Source organism: Mustelus asterias, chromosome 14 (assembly GCF_964213995.1).
Source record: "Mustelus asterias chromosome 14, sMusAst1.hap1.1, whole genome shotgun sequence".
Lineage (NCBI taxonomy): Eukaryota > Metazoa > Chordata > Chondrichthyes > Carcharhiniformes > Triakidae > Mustelus > Mustelus asterias.
The window spans coordinates 65,772,410-65,798,223 of NC_135814.1; the positions used below are offsets into that span (position 1 = coordinate 65,772,410).

A 25,814-nucleotide genomic window follows, 5' to 3' on the forward strand; every position below is an offset into this window, starting at 1 on the left:
AATAGGGCTTACTGTCACCTCGACATCAAATTCCTGCAGTACCTTAGTTGTGTGTGTTAACTGTGACTGCGTGCGTTTCCTCCGGGTGCTGTAGTTCCCTCCCGCAGTTCAAAAGTTAGATGAATTGGCCATGCTAAATTGCCCTTAATGTCCCAAAATGTGTAAATTAAGGGGATTAGCCATGGTAAATGTGTGGGGTTACAGGGATAGGGCAGGAGAGACCGCCTGGATAAGGCACTCTTTTTAAGTTTATTTAGTAGTGTCACAAGTAGGCTTACGTTAACACTGCAATGAAGTTACTGTGAAAAATCCTTTAGTCACCACACTTATTGGCTTCTGTTTGAGTACACTGAGGGAGAATTTTAGCATGGCCACTGCACCTAACCAGCATGTCTTTTGGACTGTGGGAGGAAACCGGAGGAAACCCATGCAGACACTGGGAGACTGTGCAAACTCCGCACAGTGACTCAAGCCAGGAATCGAACCTGGGTCCCTGGTGTTATGAGGCAACAGTGCTAACCACTGTGCTATGGTGCCGCCAGTAGTGTCAGAGTTGGTGCAGACTCGATGGGCCTAATGGCCTCTTCTGCACTGTAGGGCTTCTATGATTCAACGATGAAGAGAGCTGCTCAGTTCCTGAAGGATTTTCCTCATGTTTTCATACTGGTTTTGCTAGTGTGGTTCGGGTGGGTTTAGACTAATGTGGCAGAACAATAGGTCAATAGGCATAGAGGCTGGGGACGAGGTTGGGGCCACGACAAGGCTATCTAAGAGGAAGAGCATTCTGGGGGAGGATGACCTCAGTGGGCCTGGAGGTCTGGAGTGCATCTGCTTCAATGCAAGGAGCGTCACGGGCAAGACAGACGAGCTTAGAGCCTTAATGGTTGCGCGGAACTTGGATGTGGTTGCAGTGACGGAGACTTGGTTAAAAGAAGGACAGGTCTGGCAGCTGAATATTCCAGGGTATAAGTGTTTTGGGGGAGACAGAGAAGGGGCTAGGAGAGGTGGTGGAGTAGCAATGCTGGTTAGGGAGCATATTACAGTGGTACAGAGGGTGGACAATTTGGAAGGACCAGGTAACAAGTCACTGTGGGTGGAGCTCAGAAACAGGAAGGGCGCAGTCACTATGCTGGGGGTATGCTACAGGCCTCCCAATAGCCCATGGGAAGTTGAGGAACGGATATGTAAGGAGATTCTGGACAGGTGCAGAAAAAATAGGGTTGTTGTAGTGGGAGACTTTAATTTCCCTTGTATAGACTGGAAATCGCTTGGGGCTGGGGGCCTGGCCGGGGAAGAAGTTATAAAATGCGTACAGGAAGGTTCTTTGGAACAATATGTTGACAGTCCAACTAGAGAGGGGGCTATACTGGACCTAGTACTGGGGAATGAGCCTGGTCAGGTCATCAAAGTTTCAGTAGGGGAACATGTGGCAAATAGTGACCACAATTCTGTAAACTTTAGGATAGTAATGGAAAAAGATGAGTGTTGTCCTATGGGTAAGGTGCTGAATTGGGGGAAGGCTAACTACAGCCGGATTAGGCAGGATTTGGGAGAGGCTGTTCGAGGGTAAATCTACATCTGGCATGTGGGAGTCTTTTAAGGAGCAGTTGATAAGACTGCAGGACAGGCATGTGCCTGTAAAGAGGAAGGATAGGAAAGGTGGGATTCTGGAGCCGTGGATAACCAGTGAAATTGTGGGTCTAATCAAAAAGAAAAAAGAGGCATACATGAGGTCCAGGCAGCTAAAAACAGATGGAGCACTGGAGGAATACAGAGAAAGTGGAAAAGAACTCAAACGGAGTTAGAAGGGCAAAAAGGGGTCACGAAATGTCCTTGGCAGACAGGATTAAGGAGAATCCTAAGGCATTTTATACATACGTTAGGAACAAGAGGGTTGTTAGGGAAAGAATCGGACCTCTCAGGGACAAAGGAGGGGAATAATGCTTAGAACCAAAGGAAGTAGGAGAGATCCTAAACAAATACTTTGCATCAGTATTCACAAAGGAGAGGGACATGTTGACTGGTAGTGTCTCAGAGAGATGTGCTGACCTGTTAGAAAAAATCTCATTTACAAGGGAGAAAGTGTTAGATTTTTTAGGAAACGTTAAGACGGACAAATCCCCAGGGCCAGATGGCATCTATCCTAGACTCCTCAGGGAGGCGAGAGATGCAATTGCTGGGCTTCTAACAGAAATCTTTGCCTCTTCACTGGACACAGGTGAGGTCCCAGAGGATTAGAGGATAGCAAATGTGGTCCTGTTATTTAAGAAGGGTAGCAAGGACAACCCAGGTAATTATAGGTCGGTGAGCTTGACGTCCGTGGTAGGGAAGTTGTTGGAGAAGGTTCTTAGAGATGGGATATATGCGCATTTAGAACTGAATAAGCTCATTAGCGATAGACAGCATGGTTTTGTACGAGGGAGGTCATGCCTCACAAATTTAGTTGAGTTTTTTGAGGAGGTGACAAAAACGATTGAGGAGGGAAGAGCCGTGGATGTCGTCTATATGGATTTTAGTAAAGCATTTGACAAGGTCCCTCATGGCAGGCTGGTGCAAAAGGTTAAATCTCACGGGATAAAAGGTGAGCTAGATAGATGGGTGGAGAACTGGCTTAGCCATAGAAGTCATGATGTGGCGATGCTGGCGTTGGACTGGGGTAAGCACAGTAAGAAGTCTCACAACACCAGGTTAAAGTCCAACAGGTTTATTTGGTATTTGCTACCAAATAAACCTGTTGGACTTTAACCTGGTGTTGTGAGACTTCTTACTGTGTTAGCCATAGAAGGCAGAGGGTAACAGTGGAGGGGTCTTTTTCCGGTTGGAGGTCTGTGACTAGTGGTGTTCCGCAGGGCTCTGTACTGGGACCTCTGCTGTTTGTGATATATATAAATGATTTGGAGGAAGATGTAGCTGGTGTGATCAGTAAGTTTGCAGATGACACAAAGATTGCTGGAGTTGCAGATAGTGATGAACATTGCCAGAGAATACAGCAGGATATGGATAGGCTGGAACATTGGGCGGAGAAATGGCAGATGGAATTTAATCCAGATAAATGTGAAGTGATGCATTTTGGTAGATCTAATGTAAGGGGGAGCTATACAATAAGTGGCAGAACCATCAGGAGTATAGACACACAGAGGGACCTGGGTGTACAAGTCCACAGATCCTTAAAGGTGGCAGCACAGGTGGAGAGGGTGGTGAAGAAGGCATATGGCATGCTTGCCTTTATTGGACAGGGCATAGAATATAAAAGTTGACATATGATGTTGCAGCTGTATAGAATGTTGGTTAGGCCACATTTGGAATACTGCATCCAGTTCTGGTCGCCACACTACCAGAAGGACGTGGAGGCTTTGGAGAGAGTACAGAAAAGGTTTACCAGGATGTTGCCTGGTATGGAGGGTCTTAGCTATGAGGAGAGATTGGGTAAACTGGGGTTGTTCTCCCTGGAAAGACGGAGGATGAGGGGGCGACCTAATAGAGGTGTATAAAATTATGAAGGGCATAGATAGGGTGAACAGTGGGAAGCTTTTTCCCAGGTCGGAGGTGACGAACACAAGGGGTCACGGGTTCAAGGTGAGGGGGGCAAGGTTCAACACAGATGTCAGGGGGACGTATTTTACACAGAGGGTGGTGGGAGCCTGGAATGCATTGCCAAGCAAGGTGATTGAGGCGGACACGCTGGGATCGTTTAAGACTTATCTAAATGAACAGACTGGGAATAGAGGGACACAAACGAATGGTCTAGTTGGGCACATGAGCGGCGCAGGCTTGGAGGGCCGAAGGGCCTGTTCCTGTGCTGTTTTGTTCTTTGGTGACCTTTCGTATCCTTGTGGAGGAAGAGAATCTGGTTGCAGCGTCTCTTCCTCCGGACAAGCTCCCAGTGCTACCTATTGAAAACATAATCTCAGCCAAGGCTTTGTGTGTGTTTCTGCTCCTTTGAAGTTCTTTATTAACCCTTCTGGTTTTGCAGCATGCCTGCTGCTGGATGGTTGATACTACACTCTGTGCACTGGCAGCTTCCCTCTTGGCAGCATGAAATCTTACTGAGAACCCATTGTGCAATTCAAATGAGCTCTAACCTCTGAAAATAGGTCAGGATGGAAGTATTTAAAATCTATAATTTGCCATGGTGTAATAAAACGCACAGAGCACGACACTCAGTCCTGCAGTTCTAGCCAATTTTTAAATCAGCTTGGCATTGTCCGCTTTTCTGGACTCTTTCTTTAAATTCTCCCCTCCCATTTTCCACACTGCAACTTAAAGTCTGAATCATGTTACAGACAACACAGTCTGTAATGAAGTGTATTGGTTGGGCAAGGTTTCTATGGCTGAAGTCATCTGAGACTGGGAAAGCCATGAACCAACGTTGGAAACTTCCGTTAAAATCTGCTGCCAGTTAGAAACAACATTTCATGATAATGTAACTGCAGGCTTATTTTCCAGGAGGTCTGGACAGTTACAATTTAAAACTGAAATGTTAGAAAGTTTATATTAGTAATTTTGAATTACTGCCAACTAATACAAACAAAGGAAGCATTGTATCTGTAAACATCTTTCTGGCAGCCATAGATTGTAAATACATAAGTTACTGTTTTGTTATTTTTACAAAGAAAGTTACAATTTAGTAAAATTAATGCATTGAAATTATAGCCTGACAAAGGTTTATTCCACTGTGAAAGGATACAGTTTCAAATAATGCAGCTGCCCTGATAAATTGTTTTGTTATTTTCCTCCTGTTTTTTCATACATTCCTGCCTCAACTTGCCATCATGTTGGATTGTAAACAGCTTCCCAGCAAAGAGGGTAAGTAGGTTCTGCCAGTGCCACTATGAAAATGGAAGACGCACAAGAGGGATCCATGCTGCTTGTTATGCTCCAGTTTAATTTATTTATTTTTAACTACTACTATTCATTGCCTTTCCTCAAGTGACCTGAGACTGGGAACTTGGAATAATATGTCTGGGAACACACGTAGGCTAACACATGCTACCACTTCAATGACCTATGTCCTGATGCACTTCATTTATTTAATTAAACAGATACTTTGTGGAATGTATCACTTACAGTCTTGTGCTGTAACGCATACCTTTACAGAAAAGAAAGTGTTTTTCAAAATGAACTTTGTTTAAGAATATTTCAATGAAGTATTAGAATCAATCTTTAGAATTATGGAAAGCTTTGTGAGTTAGCGACTGAAAGATTTTCTTTACACTGAAAACTTCCTCTCAATGATGCATGTGTTTGTGTTAAAGTTGGGCTATAATCAGACTGTCCAGTAGAGTGATAATTGTCAGCACAGCAATTGCAACATGCTGTAATTGTTGCAGAAAATAGCCCTGGGCAAGTGATGGTAATTATTTTGACCAAAAACTACATTTTCAGGCATGGAGTTCTATTCTTAATCTTGCCCTCCCTCTGGTAAACATACACAAATCTTTCTAAACAATTTTTTGTCGCTTCAATTGTTCAAAAATCTCAGCATTTTCACTTTGTTTCAAAAGACTTTGCTGCAGGTTGCTCTCTCTATGCTGGTTATGAAGGTAGTAAGAAGTTTAACAACACCAGGTTAAAGTCCAACAGGTTTTTGTTTAACTGGAGTGAGACTGGGGGAGAGAGTCTTAGCAGGAGTGCTGAGAGTAAGCTAAGAAGTGATTTAATTATTCATTTATTCATTTAAGGGTATTCCTAGTATATTTCGCGGGCTTTTTTCAGGGTTTTGAATTGAGGAAGTGAGGTCAGCTGAAGGGGATTCTGGGAGGTTGAGTCTTAGTATAAAAGGCAGTTACCTGGGGGGTTCGCCGGGAGCATAAAAAGCCGTCTGCACTATACAGCGGGCAGCGTCGGGAGCGGGCAGTGGAGTGAGTGGGTAGCAGAGTGTGCACTATAAGGGCTTTGGCTCACAGGGCTTGGGCTGAAAGGGCAAGGCTAGTTATTTTTTACCCAACCCTGTAAAGGATAATGGCAGGTATGAGTGATCGGCCAGTTCAGTGCTTCCGATGTGGGATGTGGGAGTTCCTGCAAACACCTAGCTTCCCAGAGGTTCACATATGTGCCAGGTGCGTGGAACTGAAGCTCTTAAGGGACCGTGTTAGGGAACTGGAGCTGCAGATCGCTGACCTTAGCTTAGTCAGGGAAAATGGGAGAAAAATTGACAGCAGTTATAGGCAACTAGTTACACCGGGGCATCGGGAGAATGACACGTGGGTCACAGTTAGGAGGAGTAAAGGGCAGAAGGGTAAAGTACAAGGGAGGACTCCAGAGGTGTCTCAAAATAGGAAGGGCTTGGTGACAGGTGTGAGAGGGGAGGGGAGTGGACAGTTAGAAGAGGGGTCACCTGTGGTTGTCCCACTCCAAAACAGGTACATTGTTTTAGATAGTGTGGAGGAGTGTGCCTCTCCAGGGGTAAGACACAGTGACCAGGTCACTGGCACACAGTCAGGCTCTGTGGCCCGGAAAGGGAAGAGAGGGGTTAGGAGAGCGATAGTGGTGGGGGATGCGTCAGTTAGAGGCACAGACAGGCGATTCTGTGGGGGCGAACGGGACTCCAGGATGGTAGTCTGCCTACCTGGTGCTGGGGTCACGGATGTCTCCGAGCGGATAAAAGGCATATTAAAAGGGGAAGATAAAGAAACGGATGTCATTATACACATTGGTGGAAATGACGTAGATAGGAAGAGTAGGGGGGTCCTAAGAGAGCAATTCAGGGAGTTGGGAAATAGGTTAAAAAGTAGGGTCACTAGGGTGGCCATCTCTGGGCTGCTCCCAATGCCTCGTGCCAGTGAGGCTAAGAATAGGGAGTTGGTTCAAATGAATGCCTGGCTAAAGGACTGGTCCAGGAGGGAGGGCTTTATTTTCATAGACCAATGGGAGGTTTTCAGGAGAGGATGGCACCTGTACAAGAGGGAGGGGTCACAACTAAGTTGGAAGGGCACAAATATCCTGGCTGGGAGCTTTGCTAATGCAGTTCGGGGGGGTTTAAACTAGTATGGCAGGGGGGTGGGGATCAAACTATTAGGTCTATAAGTGTGGTGGCTGGGGACGAGCTTGGGGCTGGGACAAGGCTGGCAAAGAAGAAGAGCACTCTGGGGGAGGACGACCTCACTGAGCCTGGGGGTCTGGAGTGCTTATACTTCAATGCAAGGAGCGTAGCAGGTAAAACAGACGAACTTGGGGCCTTAATGCGCACGAGGAATTTGGATGTGGTTGCGGTGACAGAGACTTGGTTGAAAGAGGGACAGGACTGGCAGCTGAATATTCCAGGGTACAAGTGTTTTAGGCGAGACAGAGGAGGGGCCAAAAGAGGTGGGGGAGTAGCGGTATTGGTTGGAGAGCATATTACAGCGGTGCAGAGGGAGGACAATTCGGAGGAGTCGTGTAGCGAGTCACTCTGGGTGGAGCTTAGAAACAGGAAAGGCGCAGTCACTATGTTGGGGGTGTACTACAGGCCCCCCAACAGCCCAAGGGAAGTGGAAGAATGGATATGTCAGGAGATACTGGATAGGTGCAGGAAATATAGGGTTGTTGTAGTGGGAGACTTCAATTTCCCTGGTATAGAATGGAAATCGCTGAGGGCAGGGACTCTGGATGGGGAGGAATTTGTAAAATGTGTACAGGAGGGTTCGTTGGAACAATATGTGGACAGCCCAACTAGAGAGGGGGCTATACTGGACCTGGTACTGGGGAATGAGCCCGGTCAGGTCTTCAAAGTTTTGGTTGGGGAACATGTGGCAAATAGTGACCACAATTCTGTTAGCTTTAGGATAGTGATGGAAAAGGATGAGTGGTGTCCCAAGGGTAAGGTGTTGGATTGGGGGAAGGCTAACTTTATTGGGATCAGGCAGAAATTGGCAGCTCTTGATTGGGAGAGGCTGTTTGAGGGTAAATCCACATCTGGTATGTGGCAGTCTTTTAAGGAACGGTTGTTAGGGCTACAGGACAAGCATGTGCCTGTAAAAAAGAAGGATAGGAAGGGTAGGATTAGGGAACCGTGGATAACCAGGGAAATTGAGGGACTGGTCAAAAGGAAAAGAGAGGCGTATGTTAGGTCCAATCAGCTAAAAACGGAGGGAGCTCTGGAGGAGTACAATGAAAGTAGGAAAATACTCAAACGGGGAATTAGAAGAGCAAAAAGGGGTCACGAAATGTTCTTGGCAGACAGGATTAAGGAGAATCCCAAGGCATTTTATTCATACGTTAGGAACAAAAGGGTTGTTAGGGAAAAAATCGGACCTCTCAGGGACAAAAGTGGGGACTTATGCTTGGAGCCCAAAGAGGTAGGGGAGATCCTAAATGAATACTTTGCGTCGGTATTCACAAAGGAGAGGGATGTGTTGACTGGGAGTGTCTCGGAGGGGAGTGTTGAACCGTTGGAGAAAATCTCCATTACAAAGGAGGAAGTGTTAGGTTTGTTAGAGAATATAAAGACTGACAAATCCCCAGGGCCTGATGGAATCTATCCAAGGCTGCTCAGGGAGACGAGAGGTGAAATCGTTGGGCCTCTGACGCAAATCTTTGTCTCGTCACTGGACACAGGTGAGGTCCCAGAGGATTGGAGGATAGCCAATGTGGTCCCGTTATTTAAGAAGGGTAGGAAGGATAACCCGGGTAATTATAGGCCGGTGAGCTTGACGTCCGTGGTGGGGAAGTTGTTGGAGAAGATTCTTAAAGATAGGATGTATGCGCATTTAGAAAGGAATAAACTCATTAACGATAGTCAACATGGTTTTGTGAGAGGGAGGTCATGCCTCACTAACCTGGTGGTGTTTTTTGAAGAAGTGACCAAAATGGTTGACGAAGGAAGGGCCGTGGATGTTGTCTATATGGACTTTAGTAAAGCGTTTGACAAAGTCCCTCATGGTAGGCTAGTGAAAAAGGTTGGATCCCATGGGATAAAGGGGGAGGTGGCTAGATGGGTGGAGAACTGGCTTGGTCATAGAAGACAGAGGGTGGTAGTGGAAGGGTCTTTTTCCGGCTGGAGGCCTGTGACTAGTGGTGTACCGCAGGGCTCTGTATTGGGACCTCTGCTGTTTGTGATTTATATAAATGATCTGGAAGAAGGAGTAACTGGGGTGATCAGTAAGTTTGCGGACGACACAAAACTGGCAGGACTTGCAGATAGTGAGGAACATTGTCAGAGGCTACAGAAGGATATAGATAGGCTGGAAATTTGGGCAAGGAAATGGCAGATGGAGTTCAATCCTGATAAATGCGAAGTGATGCATTTTGGTGGGAATAATGTAAGGAGGAGCTACACGATAAATGGAAGAACCATAAAGGGTGTAGAGACGCAGAGGGACCTGGGTGTGCAAGTCCACAGATCTTTGAAGGTGACGTCACAGGTTGAGAAGGTGGTGAAGAAGGCATATGGCATGCTTGCCTTTATAGGACGGGGCATAGAGTATAAAAGTTGGGGTCTGATGTTGCGGTTGTATAGAACGTTGGTTCGGCCGCATTTGGAATACTGCGTCCAGTTCTGGTCGCCACACTACCAGAAGGACATGGAGGCTTTGGAGAGAGTACAGAGGAGGTTTACCAGGATGTTGCCTGGTATGGAGGGGCTTGGTTATGAGGAGAGATTGGGGAAACTGGGGTTGTTCTCCTTGGAAAGACGGAGGATGAGGGGAGACTTAATAGAGGTGTATAAAATTATGAAAGGCATAGATAGGGTGAACGGTGGGAAGCTTTTCCCCGGGTCGGTGGTGACGTTCACGAGGGGTCATAGGTTCAAGGTGAAGGGGGGGAGGTTTAACACAGATATCAGAAGGACATATTTCACACAGAGGGTCGTGGGGGCCTGGAATGTGTTGCCGGGCAAGGTGGTGGAGGCGGACACACTGGGAACGTTTAAGACTTATCTAGACAGCTATATGAACGGAGTGGGAATGGAGGGATACAAAAGAGTGGTCTAGTTTGGACCAGGGAGCGGCGCGGGCTAATTGTTCCTTGTTTCTCGTGGAAGTGGAAATGACTAGGGTTGGGAAGCATTTTCCGATCAGGGCCATTGTGATCTCCTGGACTCGTTTCGATCGCCTAAGGGGGTCGGAGAGGAATTTCCCAGATTTTTTTTCCCCATATTGGCCCTGGGGTTTTTCACTCTGGGTTTTCGCCTCTCCCTGGAGATCACATGGTCTGGAATGGGGGGGTGGGGGTGAGTTAATAGGTTGTAATGAACAAAGCATCGTAGCTGTGGGGGACAGCTCGGTGGATAGGATATTGGTATGTAGATAGGCTGGAAAATTGGGCGGGGATCCTGGATTCAGGATTCAATCCTGGACCGGGGAGCGGCGCGGGCTTGGAGGGCCGAAGGGCCTGTTCCTGTGCTGTATTGTTCTTTGTTCTTTGTTTATTTGGTAGCAAAAGCCACACAAGCTTTCGGAGCTGCAAGCCCCTTCTTCAGGTGAGTGGGAATTCTGTTCACAAACAGAGCATATAAAGACACAAACTCAATTTACATGAATAATGGTTGGAATGCGAATACTTACAACTAATCAAGTCTTTAAGAAACAGAACAGCATGAGTGGAGAGAGCATCAAGACAGGCTAAAAAGATGTGTATTGTCTCCAGACAAGACAGCCAGTGAAACTCTGTGGGGGTTACAAATAGTGGGACATGAACCCAATATCCCGGTTGAGGCCGTCCTCGTGTGTGCGGAACTTGGCTATCAGTTTCTGCTCAGCGACTCTGCGCCGTCGTGTGTCGCGAAGGCCGCCTTGGAGAACGCTTACCCGAATATCAGAGGCCGAATGCCCGTGACCGCTGAAGTGCTCCCCAACAGGAAGAGAACAGTCTTGCCTGGTGATTGTCGAGCGGTGTTCATTCATCCGTTGTCGCAGCGTCTGCATAGTTTCCCCAATGTACCATGCCTCGGGACATCCTTTCTTGCAGCGTATCAGGTAGAATATTTATGAAGGTGTCAGTGTTTCAGGCTTGTATTTTGAGGTGGGGATGGGGGTGCGGTGGTTTGCATTTCTAAGAGGTACACAAGTGTGCCTTGAATTGGAAGTTCATTTGCACTGAATGGCAGACTGGGAGTCTGGTTTAATACCACATTTTATATAGATTTTGTCAATGTTGTTTCCTTTTCCTGTTTCTTCCTTATTTACTTTTTTTAAAGTTAGGGGAGCTTGGAACAGTCAGCATGACCTGTACAAATGCATGTAAGATGTCATCTATCTTAAATATTCTTCTTCAGATTTTAAATATGTCTGGCCAAAAATGTTGGGTTGCTGCCAAGTTTGCAATTTAATTGCTGAGCAAACAGTACCAGCCATAAAGCTCTGTTTTCAGCAGCACTCTTGGGAATTTAACTCTTGGAGAACTGAATCAAAGCCACAGGAGGAAGACTACAATTATGTACGAAGTGAATTATCTAGTGTCTAAAGATGAGTATTTATTAAGGGGGATTTATAAAACTTAATGTTGTGTTTGAATAATCTTGGTTAGGCAATCTTTCTACAGCCTTGTTGCATGCTTGTGGAGAACTTTATAAAATCCAGCTATAGTTCACACCTTTGAAAGAAATGACACAGGTTAATAGGGGAAATTCTTCTTGAACTCTCCAACTTCAGATTTATGCAGTGAAAGCAAAAACTGCTGGGAGTTTTGTCATGGTCTGTAGCTATTTCTAGGTGGGTGGGTCAGTTGGTTTCATCACCCATACTAATAGCATTTGAATTGATGTATTTTATGATAAGTTTGTTTGAAGAGCTGGCTTGGAGTAGGTTTTGAAAAGAGCAATGTGAAACAACTAAATCAATAAAACAGAGGAAAGGTCACTAACTCATTGCTTTATGATTAACTGTCTGTTTTCACCTGCCCGCACACTGATGTTAAAACCAGTCACATTTCCTGATGATAATGTTAACATTTTCTGCAATCCCATTTCAATCAGTAAAAAATACTGATTTTAAATAAGATATTGCATCCAGAGCACTGGAATTTAAACTATAATAGTACAACTAGGAATGACAATTCAAGTGACAAAAGGACACACATGGAATAGATGTCTAGTGAAGGTTTTGGAGAAAAAGGCCCTTGAAATTATTTAACAAATGGATATGATGTTGGGACCTCAACATGATCTGAATGGAGAATGATGAAGAATAGTTTGATTTACTCCAGGAGCCTGCTGTGCTTTGCCAGTTTTTCAGGCACCTACTGTCCGACATAACTAACTTGCTTTAATTTTTCATACCTTCTTTGGGTTTTATATGTTTCTTTCTCTCTCATGCTTCCTTTTGTCTTACAGGATCATCCCTTTGTTAGGGACCAGATCAGAAACACCAGGAAGTATTATGAAGTTAGCCTAGATCCCAATCATTTTAGATTTTAGTGCAAGCATAAGGTGTTTTGCTCCAGGTGTAATTCTATTGACCCATTTGGAAACTTTTAGTAAAACAAACTTTATTTAACAATACAGTTTAACTATAACTAAAAGAATTAACATTACTTTTGCCAATTGAAATACTTAAACATAAAGTATAATTCTGATGAAGGGTCATCTATTCTCGAAACGTTGGCTTTACTCTCTCTCCTCAGATGCTGTCAGACCTGAGATTTTCCAGCATTCTTCTGTTTTTATTTCAGATTCCAGCATCCACAGTATTTTGCGTTTATCAAAGTATGATTCTTAACTGTTTAAGTCTATTTATTAGTGTCACAAGTAGGCTTACATTAACACTGCAATGAAGTTATTGTGAAAATCCCCTAATTGCCACACTCCAGTGCCTGTTTGGGTACACGGAGGGAGAATTTAGCATGGCCAATGCACCTAACCAGCATGTCTTTCGGACTGTGGGAGGAAATTGGAACACTCAGAGGAAACCCACGCAGACATGGGAAGAACGTGCAGACTCCACAAAGACAGTGACCCAAGCCGGGAATTGAACGCGGGTCCCTAGCGCTATGAACCAGCAGTGCTAACCATTGTGCCACCGTGCCACCCAACTGCTAGCTATCTCTATCACTTCCAATTTAAGCAATATTCCCCCATAGATGTAAACTCCTCTGCAGAATCAGTTAGCAAAACGCACAGACCTACATGAGTTGCTCGTCCTCCAGCCTTTTAACACCCCTGGACAGAGATACCTGTCTTCTGACTCTCAGATAGCAGCCTCTAGAGAAAAACCTGTCTTCACACAGCACAACTCCAGAGAAAGACCTCTGAAGAGAGATACCAATTTCCTAGCAGGTCCCAGACTTCAATTTCCGGAGAGAGAGAGGGAAAGCGAAAGAGCTGCTAATCTGATCAAATTCAAATAACAACTGCCTGCATGCCTGTCTGTAAGCCAGGCTCGGCCCATTCACATGACTTTCTCTTGTCAATCAACCTAATTAAACCCTACTCTGAAATCCAAGGGGATAACCAAAAAATAATAAAACTGTATTAACTCAGAGTAAAACAAACACCCCAATATTTAGGAACAATTATTCTTCTGCATGTGGACTGCCTGTTGTAAACAAATTGGCACCGTCAGTTGAATCTTAACATCTCCTTCACAAGAAACATGACATAAATACGTTTCTTAAAAGCACAGTATTGTCTTACCTTATCTGAGGTTCCTGACTTAATCACTCCCATTCATTCTTTCTCTTTTTCTTGTGCATTTGTTTTCCCTCCCCAGGCTTCGTTTGTCTATAATATCTTCTAACATTTCTCTTGACAGAGACTGCTATATTGTTCAATATTCCCAGCATGTTCAATATGTCACTTTTCCAATATCTGCCATATTTTCTGTGTTATAGTAATTTTTCCTCTCTGGTTAGTCGTCATTAACAGTGATATTTCTCACATCTTGGTTAAGATAGATAAATATTACAAAATAACATCACCTTGGCATGTGAAATGTAGGTAATTGTTTCAATCTGAAATTCTTTGAAGGGCCAGTTGGAGATTTTCTTCCAATTTCACTAATTTAATGTGAATTGTTGCAGGGGGTGAGAAGATGAACACTAATTTTTTCCCACAACTTTGAAATGTTTTAATGGTGAAATAAATTGCCAATCCTTTTTTCACGACAAAATAAATACAAATCCATCTTTTTCCCCAATCTGCATGTCTAGAATTTTGGAACTGGCTGTGATAAAGTGATGGGTGATGCAGTGTATTTTGGTGGAACTGGAGGTCTAAAGTTCAGAATTTTCAAATGGGATCCAATTGCTCTGACACACTATTGACCCAATAGAAGATGCCTCATGTTTTCTACCAATTGCAAATGTAAAACTTGTATATAGGATGAATTTTTGCTTGGGCTTGAGCAAACCTGACGTGCTCTTTCATAACTCACAGAATGGACACCGGCCAATGACTTTGCGAGGGCTTTTCACAGTGAGAGTGCTGTTGATATGGAGGAAGGCTGATTTCCTCCCCCAAAAAAGTGTGGCCATTTGTTCATTGAAATGGGTCTCCTCACCCATTCAAAAGTTGGACTCAAAGAAGTGAGGAATATTATTTCCTAGCTTAGTCATAGAGAAGGTATGAGTCATATCCCAGTGATTTTCCCTATGATCAATTTTAAGACTTGTCCAGTTTCATAAGATATATTCGATATTTTTTAAATTTGGCCTTGGCTGCACAAAGTTATTAAAATCCATTGCTTGAGAGAGATCGCCAGCAAGTTGAAGAGTAATACACACTGCCTCTACAGCCACTTTACGTTAATGACAAATTTAAATTGGCAGTACCAACTGCACTGTTAAAACAGGATTGATTGTGTTTGATTTTGGAGGCATAAGAGACATTGTCTAGGACTTAAAATTAATTGTCTGATCTATTGGTGAGGCTTAATGCTGGTTGCAGTTGTTTATGCCAGTATTTATGGATCTGTTTTTGACTCATTGCCTGTCACTGGAGACCGAACTCAAAGTGGGTTGGTTTTAATTAATTGGGATGAAGACCATTCTTAACTTTCATCAAAACAAGATGTGTAATCTGGGTGATGCCTCAGGTTCATCCGGTTTTTTTTCTTTCATTACACCACTATGGTCTGAATTTCACGTTCCCCTGGGAGCGTATTTTTAGGTGGGCTATGTGGTTGGGGGGAGGGGGGGGCAGGGGAGAGAAGAGTATGAAATTGAGATTACAGTCTCATGTGGATGGGTGGGGAGGGGGGTGTGGTGGTGGTGTGGGGGACACCAGGCCTCCATCAGAATCTGCCTTCCACTGGACCTCACCCCCCCCCCCCCCCCCCCCCCCCCCCCGGCCTCTCTTTACATTCCAACTGCCCATTTCGCCCCCACCCCCTCCTCAGGCCTTCTATTCGGGACTTTATGCGGTTTAATTCATATATTAAGTTTTCAGTCTTTGATCTCTTCAAAGTTCATTGAGAATTACTGAAGCTTGAACTCTTGTATTGGTTTAGAAAATATGATAATTAAAGTCTTCTAATATTCTTTAGTGATGATTGAAGATGCGCCTTAAAGCCTACCTTTTTTACCAAGTTTTTGGTCACTCGCACTAGTAGCTTTTTATATTGGCTCAGATTCAGATTTTGTTTGATACAATCCTGTGAAGTGGGTTGAGACATTTAATTAAGTTAATGTACAGTTTAAATGCAAGGTGTTGTAAGAATTTGCATTTTATCAGCCCAAACTATATGATCTGTCATCAGTGTTATCTGCTAATGTGGAGAGATGTGGAGATTATTCCCATTGCCCACCCTAAGGGTGGAAGGTTTCACTGTCCACCTTGCATCCTGCTTTCTCAGATATTTTGAATACTTTCATTTTGAATCATAGGAAGTGCAGGCCCTCCTGTGGAAGCTGGCTACTGTGCATATCATTGACATAGAATATTGGAAAGTAGTTCAATTACAACTATAACCATTTTGTCACGTTTCTAATATCATCTGGTGCTGTGATGGAGTGGAGCTCCATGGCAACAAGTTTCACCCTTGGGACGGAGGGAGATTGGAAGGCCAGTCATCTAGATTGCAGTTGTGCACCTAGGTAAAATGCCTGAAGTAAGAGCAGATTTTCAGATTGTATTATTGGCATGAGGTAAGGTCAAGGAGATTTTGGAAATGGTTGGAACAAAAATAATTACAAGAAAGACATTTATGGTTGAGCTGATGGGGCCCCTACATTGTGTCATCACATGACAGCTTGCTCTTGGACATCTGTTCTCTGTCTAATATTGGATCCAAATTCTGTCTAAATATGGTGTCTCTTCCAATTCTCCACCCCCACCCCTGGCCTTCCCCCACTCTCAACTGCAAGCCCCTGTTAGTTTGTAGAAAACATCTGTGAATTGGAACACCACAAGAATTGCACAGCATGTAGTTTTCTTGAAGGCAACTTAAAAAATAAATTCAGTGCATTAACTTTGAATAAACTTGGCACAAATCTCAATGATCTGTTTAGCAAAAGTTCCATTACATTTTGTTGGATTTGTGTTTCAATTTTGGACTGATTTTGTGTGTGTGGGTGAAGTTAATGAAAATTAAATAGTAAGAGCAGCGTGAAGGATTAAGATATTGTTTTCTCAAAATGAGTTTTTTTTAACCATCCTTGTAAAACTCATTATCAGTAAAGTTATTGCAGCCTCCATTATGCTCATAAAATTATCCCAGCGCAGAAAGAGGCCATTTGGCCCATCAGGTCTGCACCGGCGCTCCAAATGAGCATTTCAATTAATGCCATTCTCCTGCCCTCTCCTTGTAACTCTGCACATTGTTTATTTTCAAATAATCATCTAATTACCTCCTGAAAGTCTCAGTTGAAGCTGCCTCCACCACACTTGCAGGCAGTGCATCCTAGACCCTGACCATTTTCTATGTTAGGGGACTGGAGCAGAAATCCCAAAGTATGTGCCTGACTAGACTCCTACAGTTTCTTTTATTTTGGCATTAGTGAGAGGGTAAAGTATTTCACTCCAGGTGTGATACCAATGACAGGCTAGGAAGCTTTTATCCTGATGAACTTTATTTAACTATAACAAATGAATCAACTTAACTTTTACCAATTGAAATACTTAAACATGACAAGATGAAACTCTTAACAGCTAATCTACCTCTATTAGTTCCAATATATAGACTTAAACTCTTCTTCAAAATCTTGTACTTGTTTACAGTCTTAGAGCCTTTGAACACTTCTGGAGAGCGAAGGACACAGAGACACCTGTCTTCTGACAATCCCAAACAGCAGCCTCCAGAGAGAGAGAGCCGGAAATACATCTCTTCTTTCTAGGCAGAAACTGACTGCTTTTTCCCTGTAGCTTAGCCCCACTCATTAACACATGACTGTCTCTGTTAAGCAACATAATCAAAACCCTATTCTGAACCCCTCCCCCAGGGAAAAACCAAACTAAACAAAAATGTGTTAACACATTAAAATAAACACATCCCTAGTAAAAATCAATTTTTAGCCTGCAGTCTCCACATGTGAGCTGCTTGGTGCAGATAAATTGGCACTGTGAATTTTAACCATATCCCCTACGAGAATCATGATAAAAATGCATTCTTAAAGGCAAAGTATCATCACACCTCCAGCCTTAAAAAAACCCAACAATATGAAAAGATGGTTTCATTTTTCAAAACCTCTAGCTTTACACTATTAGTACTATAGTATGTACATTTTATTAAATCTAAGCATGCACACATAGCAGTAGTATTGTCCAGTTCAGTCTTTCTCTCCCAACATTAAACGTTCCCTCTTTCATCAAAGTCATGATGAGTATCTGCAGTCACATTCTCCCTACTTGCTTATCTTAACATGCTACTGTTGTTCAGCTGCTTCCTCTTTCTTTTCAGAAGCCTCCTTTTTTCGATCCTGCTGTAATTCCAAGTCCGAGCTTGATTCTGATGCCATGATTGTAAATTAGTTCTGGTAATCTCCTCAGAGAGCTGGGAGATTACCAGAATCAGGAGGATAAAACTTTACATTGAATGCAAACTGACACAAATTGCCAGAATCAGGAGGATAAAACTTTACATTGAATGCAAACTGACACAAATCACTTTGAATTTGCTTTTAATTGCCTTTGCTGAGTCCAACCAATTCTTTTGATTTTCAGAGTTCCAAAATGTCAAAAAGCAGTAATCCTTTTCAGAAGGTTGAGCTGCTCACAAACTTTATCAAAGAGAATCTGTCCCTTTGCATGCTTTCTCAACTTGACATGTATATTCAGGGTTATTTAGAAAGGTTACTTTATTTCTGACCCCTTTTTAACTGGCCTTAGTTCCTCCCTCAAGCTGTCCAACTCAACTCTCTGTTGCGAAATGGTACGCTCAAAATTCTTTCCAGTGTTTCCAATTATATATTTTTCTGTTCAAATGTAGTTTATTAATTCTGTTGTTTATTGTGGATTTCAGCACCATTTTCTGCACAGTCTTTGGGAAAGATATATAGCAAACTGTCTTCTTTAGTGTCAGACTATGTTGTAATTGTGGTTTGAGTGATCATTGTGGCAGTTTTGCTATTATGAAAACCTTTATAACTTACTCAAACATCAGCTATGAACAATAATACTTCTCTGTGTATCCATGACTGTACAAGCTGTATTGATTCATTATTCCAGCAGTTCATTTCGAATTATGGTACTGTTTCATCAAATAGTCTTACTTCACCTCATCTGCTCCTTAATCTCCATCTTGTGATCAGATATGTCTGCTGATTTGATCTACATTTTTCTTCTCTGCCTTCACCAGTTTTATATGGCACTCATTTACTTCCACTCGTGTCTTTATTATCTCAGATTTGTAACTATCCACCAGCTTTTTGGAGTGCGTGACTAAGACTTTCGGCTGCTGCATATCGGAATAGGCAGACGTCAGCTTCTCTTGGGAATATTGCTCAATTGGAATGGCATTTTTTTTTCATTTACATCATGCAGAATTACTTTAGTGCTTGCCAGTTTATTCCCACATATAGCTCCATGTGATTGTAATAACTCTTTCAGGTCATTTTGCATTTCCTCTGGAAGATAACTCAGCAATTTATCCCAATTTCTTGTTACTTCCTCATTGTCCAATCTAATTTGAGCAATATCAAATTCAGAAGAATCTGTATTTGTTTCTTCATTCTGAGTTGTAACGACTAACACATCCTCCTTTTGCTTTCTTCCCCTGTCAAAATACCATTTGAGCATAGTCACATGACACACTCTGGAGTTTTCCTGCTATCTTATAAAGATCAAGCTATAAAGGAGAACGCTGGCCATGGCACGGTGGCAAACTGGTTAGCCCAGCTGCCTCTCAGCTCCAGGTTTGATTACGGTCTTGGGTTACTGTCTGTGTGGAGTTTGCACATTCTCCCTCTGTCTGTGAGTTTCCTCCGGGTACTCCAATTTCCACAGTCCACACCTGTAGGTTAGGTGGATGAGATGGTAAGATCACGAGAGGCGAGAAACTGGTTTGTCGCCCCTCTTGCGATCTTACTGGCTCGCCCCATCCATTGACCCTCTCAGTCTTTGATTGTGGGTAAGTGGATGAATGAGTGAATAGTAGGTGGGCGAGTGAGTAGTCAGGTCGGCAGAGTAGTTGAGTCTGGTCGGGGGGTGGGGGCGGGGGCTAATTGAAGGGTTAGTCGGAGGGGGTTGTCAGGTCAGATTTGGGGGGGGTGTGGGTGAGGGTGGGTAATTGGTTGGGGGTGGGGGGGAGGTCAGTTCTACAGTTGTCCAGGTGTTAGACCAGATTTTAATCTGTTTAACATTTTCAGGATAACTATCCAAATAAGTACTGCGAATATGTCCCAAATCTCTGACTCCAGCTCAGAATTAGAGACATTTGCAGAGGGTCCTCGGGTAGGGAAACTGTCCATTGAAAATTTAAACTTTCTGGGCAATTCCTACGTGGCTCCACATGCCAGGACTTTCACAGCGTCATGATGAATATCATCAGTCATATGATCCAAAGACTGGAAGATTTGGGCCTTTGGGTTCGATTCTCTTCTTGGGTCACTCAACTACTCTCTGTGTGGAATTTGCATTTTCCTACTGTGCCTGCGTGGGTTTCCTCCGGATACTTTGGTTTCCTCTCATAGTCAGAAAGACGTGCTGGTTAGGTGCATTGGTCATGCTAAATTCTCCCTCAGTGTACTGGAACAGGCGCAGAAGTGTGGTGACTAGGGGATTTTCACAGTAACTTCATTGCAGTGTTAATGTAAGCCTACTTGTGATAAATAAATAAACTTTGTATCAGAGAACCAGATTGTGAACACGGTGTTGTTGATTGATCGGTTGGTTGAAAAGCAACTGTGGATGACCCAAGTTAGAGAGTTTGTAGATGTATGCTTTGTCAGTGTTAACCCAATCTGTGGACCTCAAATTGAATACAGCTGCCACTGAATCAAATTCAAGGACCAAATTGATTGAGTGGGAAACTGAGATGTACCAGAGGCTGAGTTGGAAAGACTGAGAGATTGCACATGGTACCATGTTTATGTGGGGAGTGATGCGGGTGCCTGTGGTGTGCAAGATATATTGACTGTTTAAAGTGAAAATTATCTTTATTTCAGTGTAATTTACCTATTAATTCGTGGTTAACTTGTGTTGGTTCTTGTTTGCATTAAAATAAAAGTTACAAAAAGTGAACTTTTGGTAATTTTGTCATTTGGGGTTGTTTGGCAAATTTGGTTATTTTGGTTTATGGTTTCCCCGGGGGATCATAAGAGATAAATAACGGTAAGAGTTCAAAAGATGCAATTCGTGTTTAAAAGTGGATCATTCTAAAAATCCTAACAAACTTGTTCTCCTTTTATTGGCTGTATCTTTCAGTATGGGAGCAGCTTCTAACAAGCCCAAACAAGGTTGAGAAGAATAGTTTGAATATTTCCTTTCAATGCTTGTTGTGTCTTGAATTCTGTTTGAACGTAATTATAAATATCTTTTGGAGGTGGAAAAGGGCAAGAGAAGTAGTTTAATTATAGCTGAGGATTCTCCTTGGAAGAAGACTTCTCCAAACCATGTGGTTTTGGCAGAGTTTAAGAACCTGAATTTAAATCTCTCAAAGTGCACAAAGCAAAGCTCTTTTTGTTTGAAAAAAGATAAGCCTTGGCAGTAAAGGACAGGCACTGACCTTCTCACTGAGCACATGCCTTGTTCATTCAGTATTTGATAGTTTGATTTCTTGGGCATAACCCTTTCAGTTGATGCTATGCGATGAACTTGCATGGAAAGCGTGAAAAAAAAATTCTAACTTGTCTGTAATTTTTGCGGGTTGAAGGATCCATACAGGCGCTCCCCTGAACTGTGATAGATTTACAAAACCAAAATACTTGGAAATCTGAAATATGATCAGAAAATGTTGGAAATACTCAGGTCATGCAGCATCTATGGTGAGAGAAACAAAATTATCATTTAAGCTCAGTGACCTTGTATCAGAAGTGATGAAAGGTCATCAACCTGAAACATGAACTCTGTGCTGGTTCTGTCTGCATGATCCTGAGATAATTATGCAAGATTCCTGATGTTCATAATCCAGGGAATGCTGGTGCTTGCGTAGTGTCTGTCTGTGGAGGTAATGGAAGGCTTTATTACACTGTCCAGATTAAGATAGAATTGGTCTGTACAACTCATAGTTTATTGTGCCCCTGAGTCTGTAGGCCACAAATAAAAAGCCTGTCTCATTTTCTCTGCCCACATCAGAAATGTTGTACCTTTAATTCTGTAATGTGAAACTGGACCTTTTTAAGTGATAATTAAAGGAATTCTCCAAAATTCAAAAGAGCCAAGAAAAATGTTGCAGCGATTGCACTGATCAAACAATCACAAAAATGCATGCTTTAAAGCTACCGACTAGTTAAAAAAAATTAAGTAAGAAGTTTAACAACACCAGGTTAAAGTCCAACAGGTTTATTTGGTAGCAAAAGCCACACAAGCTTTCAGAGCTCCGAAAGCTTGTGTGGCTTTTGCTACCAAATAAACCTGTTGGACTTTAACCTGGTGTTGTTAAACTTCTTACTGTGTTTACCCCTGCCCAATGCTGGCATCTCCACATCATAAAAAAATTAAAGCAGCAAGTTCCTGGTCTTGCCCGAGTCTTGTATCAGAGAGATGGAAAACACCACTTTTTATCAATGCAAAACAACCCTAAGCAATACTACACAAGCAGAATTATTGTTTGTCCAAAGAAAATTTAAAACATTTCACATGAAACAAGATCATAAATAATTCAGCACAGAAAGATGGGAACCTTCACTACATTGACATATACTCTATCTCTCTCTGTCCCTCCAGTGCTCCGAAACAAAATCTTTACTCAATAATAGGATTGGTGAGTTTGTCCAGTGCAAAGGACAGCCATAGATGCCAGGAGCATTCCACATTTAATTCCCAGCCTGCTAACAACTATTCTTAGCTGGTAATTGGTAACCATACTACAAATGCTCCATGTCTTCTTCCTCACCCAATTACAGTGTTGGCTAGGGTTCCTGCTCTGCACAGCTATGCAGCAATCCATGTGGGAAATGGGTATGTGTGGATGTCAGATTGAATAGGCTTCCAACATTTGCTGTCACAGGACATGCGAAAGTACTGATTTTTGGTAAGATATTGGATCACAATAGGCAACTGTGGAACTAAACAGGAGTGCAGAAAATTGGTAACCAAAGGGCAAAACTAAAAAAAAATCAGATACGCAACGGCCTAAATTTAGAATATCCTCAAAAGGCTAATTTTCTGATGGCCTGGCACTATTAATCTGTAGGTGCAGCGACCGACAATACCAATACAGAGACCAGGATTATACAAGAATACTGTTGTGTGCTGGGAGGAGGTTAAAATAGTCATGTAAGGGAGTCTGGTAAAGCAGGAAGTATCAATGTTATGATTAAGACAGCTTCAGTTCATGCCAAGCATTGTTAATTTTTGGCAGTCCAACTTAAACTGAAAATGTTCTGAAGGGACCATTTAAAAGTTGTGAATTGAGGTTTGATTGATGATATAATACAGTTGCTCTAGGCTGTTGAGCAGTAGAATTGATTTGTACGTAGATCCTTATTGAACATGGCATCAAAATAACTGATTTTTAAAATATTTAATGAACCTTGAAATTATGCTTATTTCCTTTAACAAACTTTTCAGGTGATCTACTATGACTGTGTAGTTAATGTATATTTCATTTGGTCATTTGGCTTTGTATTTTGAAGCAGCAGTTAAATCAGCCACTTGAATGTTACTGCGGCTGCATTTATCCAACCTCACCCTAGATGCCGCCGACAGGCATGTAGGAATTCCTGCAGGAGGAGGGGTGGGCTGGGAGCTACGGACAGGTGCCCATGCCCATAATACAAGGACAGGGACAGGCACTGAGCCTGCCCACCATATTTAGGTCAATTACGCTTGTTATCAAACCAATTAACCTTAATAATGCATGATCCACAACATAAAAATGTTTGGTGTTTAAAGGGCATGAAGCAAGGGGCTGGTTGCTCTTTGGGGACTTGACTGCCTTTTGTCAATCCCAGGGTGGCCCCATTAAGTTTTGAAACCCCTCCCTCCCTTTCTACCCATTCGTCCCTTAAATCCACACTCGACCATTTTCCTTAACCAACCCAAATGCTCCAGGCCCAAGACCCCGGACTTGCCTGCTCCAAGGATCCATGGGCCTTAGTTGTGATCTGCAGCCCCAGAAGTGGCTACTGACTCCCTCCTGGCGCAGTTGGGACTGGTGGAGATGCCAGCCAATCAGATTCAAACTCCAGAAGGTGGGACTTCCTCCCCAGTGAAATCCTGATGTCCCATTCAGCTGTGGTTAATCATGCCCGCAGCGCTTTGACAGCGGTCGTAGTCAGCGTGGAACATGTCAACTTTTTTTCCAATGGGGGTGGGGTGTTATGCCAACTGTTTTTCTGCCCCCATCCCTGTATTATTGTGCACAGAATTATAATATCTATTGGATAAGTATCATTCACAAAAGATGGTAAGGCAAAGCTGTAATTTTGTGCAGAATGCAAATGATGCATGATTAAAGTAGCCTAGATCATTACAGCTGTCTGTCAGAATTTGTTAATATTAAAAACTGAAGCTAGCTGATTTTTGGCTTAATTATTAAAAGCAGCCTGTTGTATTTGATTTATTATTGTCACATGGACTAGTATACAGTAAAAAGTATTGTTTCTTGCGCGCTATACAGACAAAGCAAACCGTACGTAGAAGGAAAGGAGTGCAGAATGTAGCGTTACTGTCATAGCTAGGGTGGAGAGCTGCGGACAGGTGCCCATGCCCATCAACTTAATGCGAAGTAGGTCCATTCAAAAGTCTGATGGCAGCAGGGAAGAAGCTGTTCTTGAGTCGGTTGGTACGTGTCCTCAGACTTCTGTAGTTTTTCCTGACGGAAGAAGATGGAAGAGAATATGTTTGGGATGCGTGGGGTCCTTAATTATGCTGGCTGCTTTTCTGGGGCAGCGGTAAGTGTAGACAGTGTCATTGGGTGGAAGGCTGGTTTGAGTGATGGACTGGGCTTTGTTCACGGCCCTTTGTAGTTTCTTGCAGTCTTGGACAGAGCATGAGCCATACCAAGCTGTGATACAATTAGAAAAGATGCTTTCTATGATGCATCTGTAAAGTGGTGAGAGTTGTAGCAGACATGGCAAATTTCCTTTAGCCTTCTGAGAAAGTAGGGGCGTTGGTCGGCTTTCTCAACGATAGCATCGGCATGGAAGGACCAGGACAGGTTGTATGAAGATTGATCTATTTTTACTAATTGATCAGGACTTCATATTTTGCTGTGGAATGTTAAAATTGCACACTGGCTATGCACATATTTTTCTTGAGCCAAGTAAATCATCACAGGTTACATGAACAAAACTATTGCTAAAGCACTCTATTGGAAATGTATTGTGAGGGTTTCTGCTCCACATGCATTTAAGACATTGGAGACAGCTTTGCCTCAAATGGTAAGGTAAATTACTTCCTTATGATCACTTGAGCCAAAGTGTCTATTATAGAGCAACACGAATGGTATCAAACTAGTCTAAATGAATTGTGCTTGGATAGTGCTCAGTGCTTAAAATAGCAGCAATAATTTAAATTGGACAAACTATCCCCGCTTGTCTATCTTGACCTGTCTGCAGCCTTTGACACGGTTGACAACACCATCCTTTTTCAACACCTCTCCACTGTCGTTTAGCTGGGTGTGACTGCAGTGGCCTAGTTCCACGTTAGTCATTGTGAAAGAATCAGGCTTCTCTTCCCACTCCAGCAACTCCTCAGCACCAACATTCAAAAAGACAACACCAGTTTCCACATGTATACTGAAAGTACCCAGTTCTATCTTACCCACCACCTCTCCTGATCCCTCTATAATTTCTCTGAATCTGCATGTTTGAAATTGAGTACTGGATGAGCAGAAGTTTCATCTAATTAAACATTGGGAAGGTGAAAACTCTGTTCTCTTGTGACCAGTTCCATCGCTTTCCTTGACAACAGTTTTTGAGGCCGAACTAGACTGTTCATAACCTTCGGCCATATTTGATTCCTGAGCTGAGCTTTCAACTGTAGCTCTATTTTGAAATTTTGTCTGTCTCTTTCAGCTCTTCTGTTGCTGAAACCTTCATGTCTCCTGTTACCTCCAGAATTGACTATCTTCAGGCACTCCTGGCCAGCCTCCCATATTCTCCCGTCTTTGCTGAGGTCATCCAAAACTCTGTTGCCTGTGTCCTAACTTGCATCAAGTGCTGTTTACTCACCATCTCCATACTTGCTGACCTACACTGGTTCTGAGTTAAACAGTATCCTGATTTTAAAACACTCATCCCTATTGTCAAATCCCTCCACGGAGTGACCTCTCCCTATCTCGGTAATCTTCTCTAGCCCTCCAGGATATCTGCGCTCCTCTAATTCAAGCCTTTTTGAACATCTCCAATTTTAATTGCTC

At 43.0% G+C, this 25,814-nt stretch overlaps 1 protein-coding gene across 1 annotated transcript in view; it reads left to right on the forward strand.

The window, feature by feature from the left end:
* The window catches only part of itgav (integrin, alpha V), a 125,685-nt gene that overhangs the window by 19,774 nt on the left and 80,097 nt on the right, over window positions 1–25,814 (forward strand). The window lies entirely within an intron of this gene.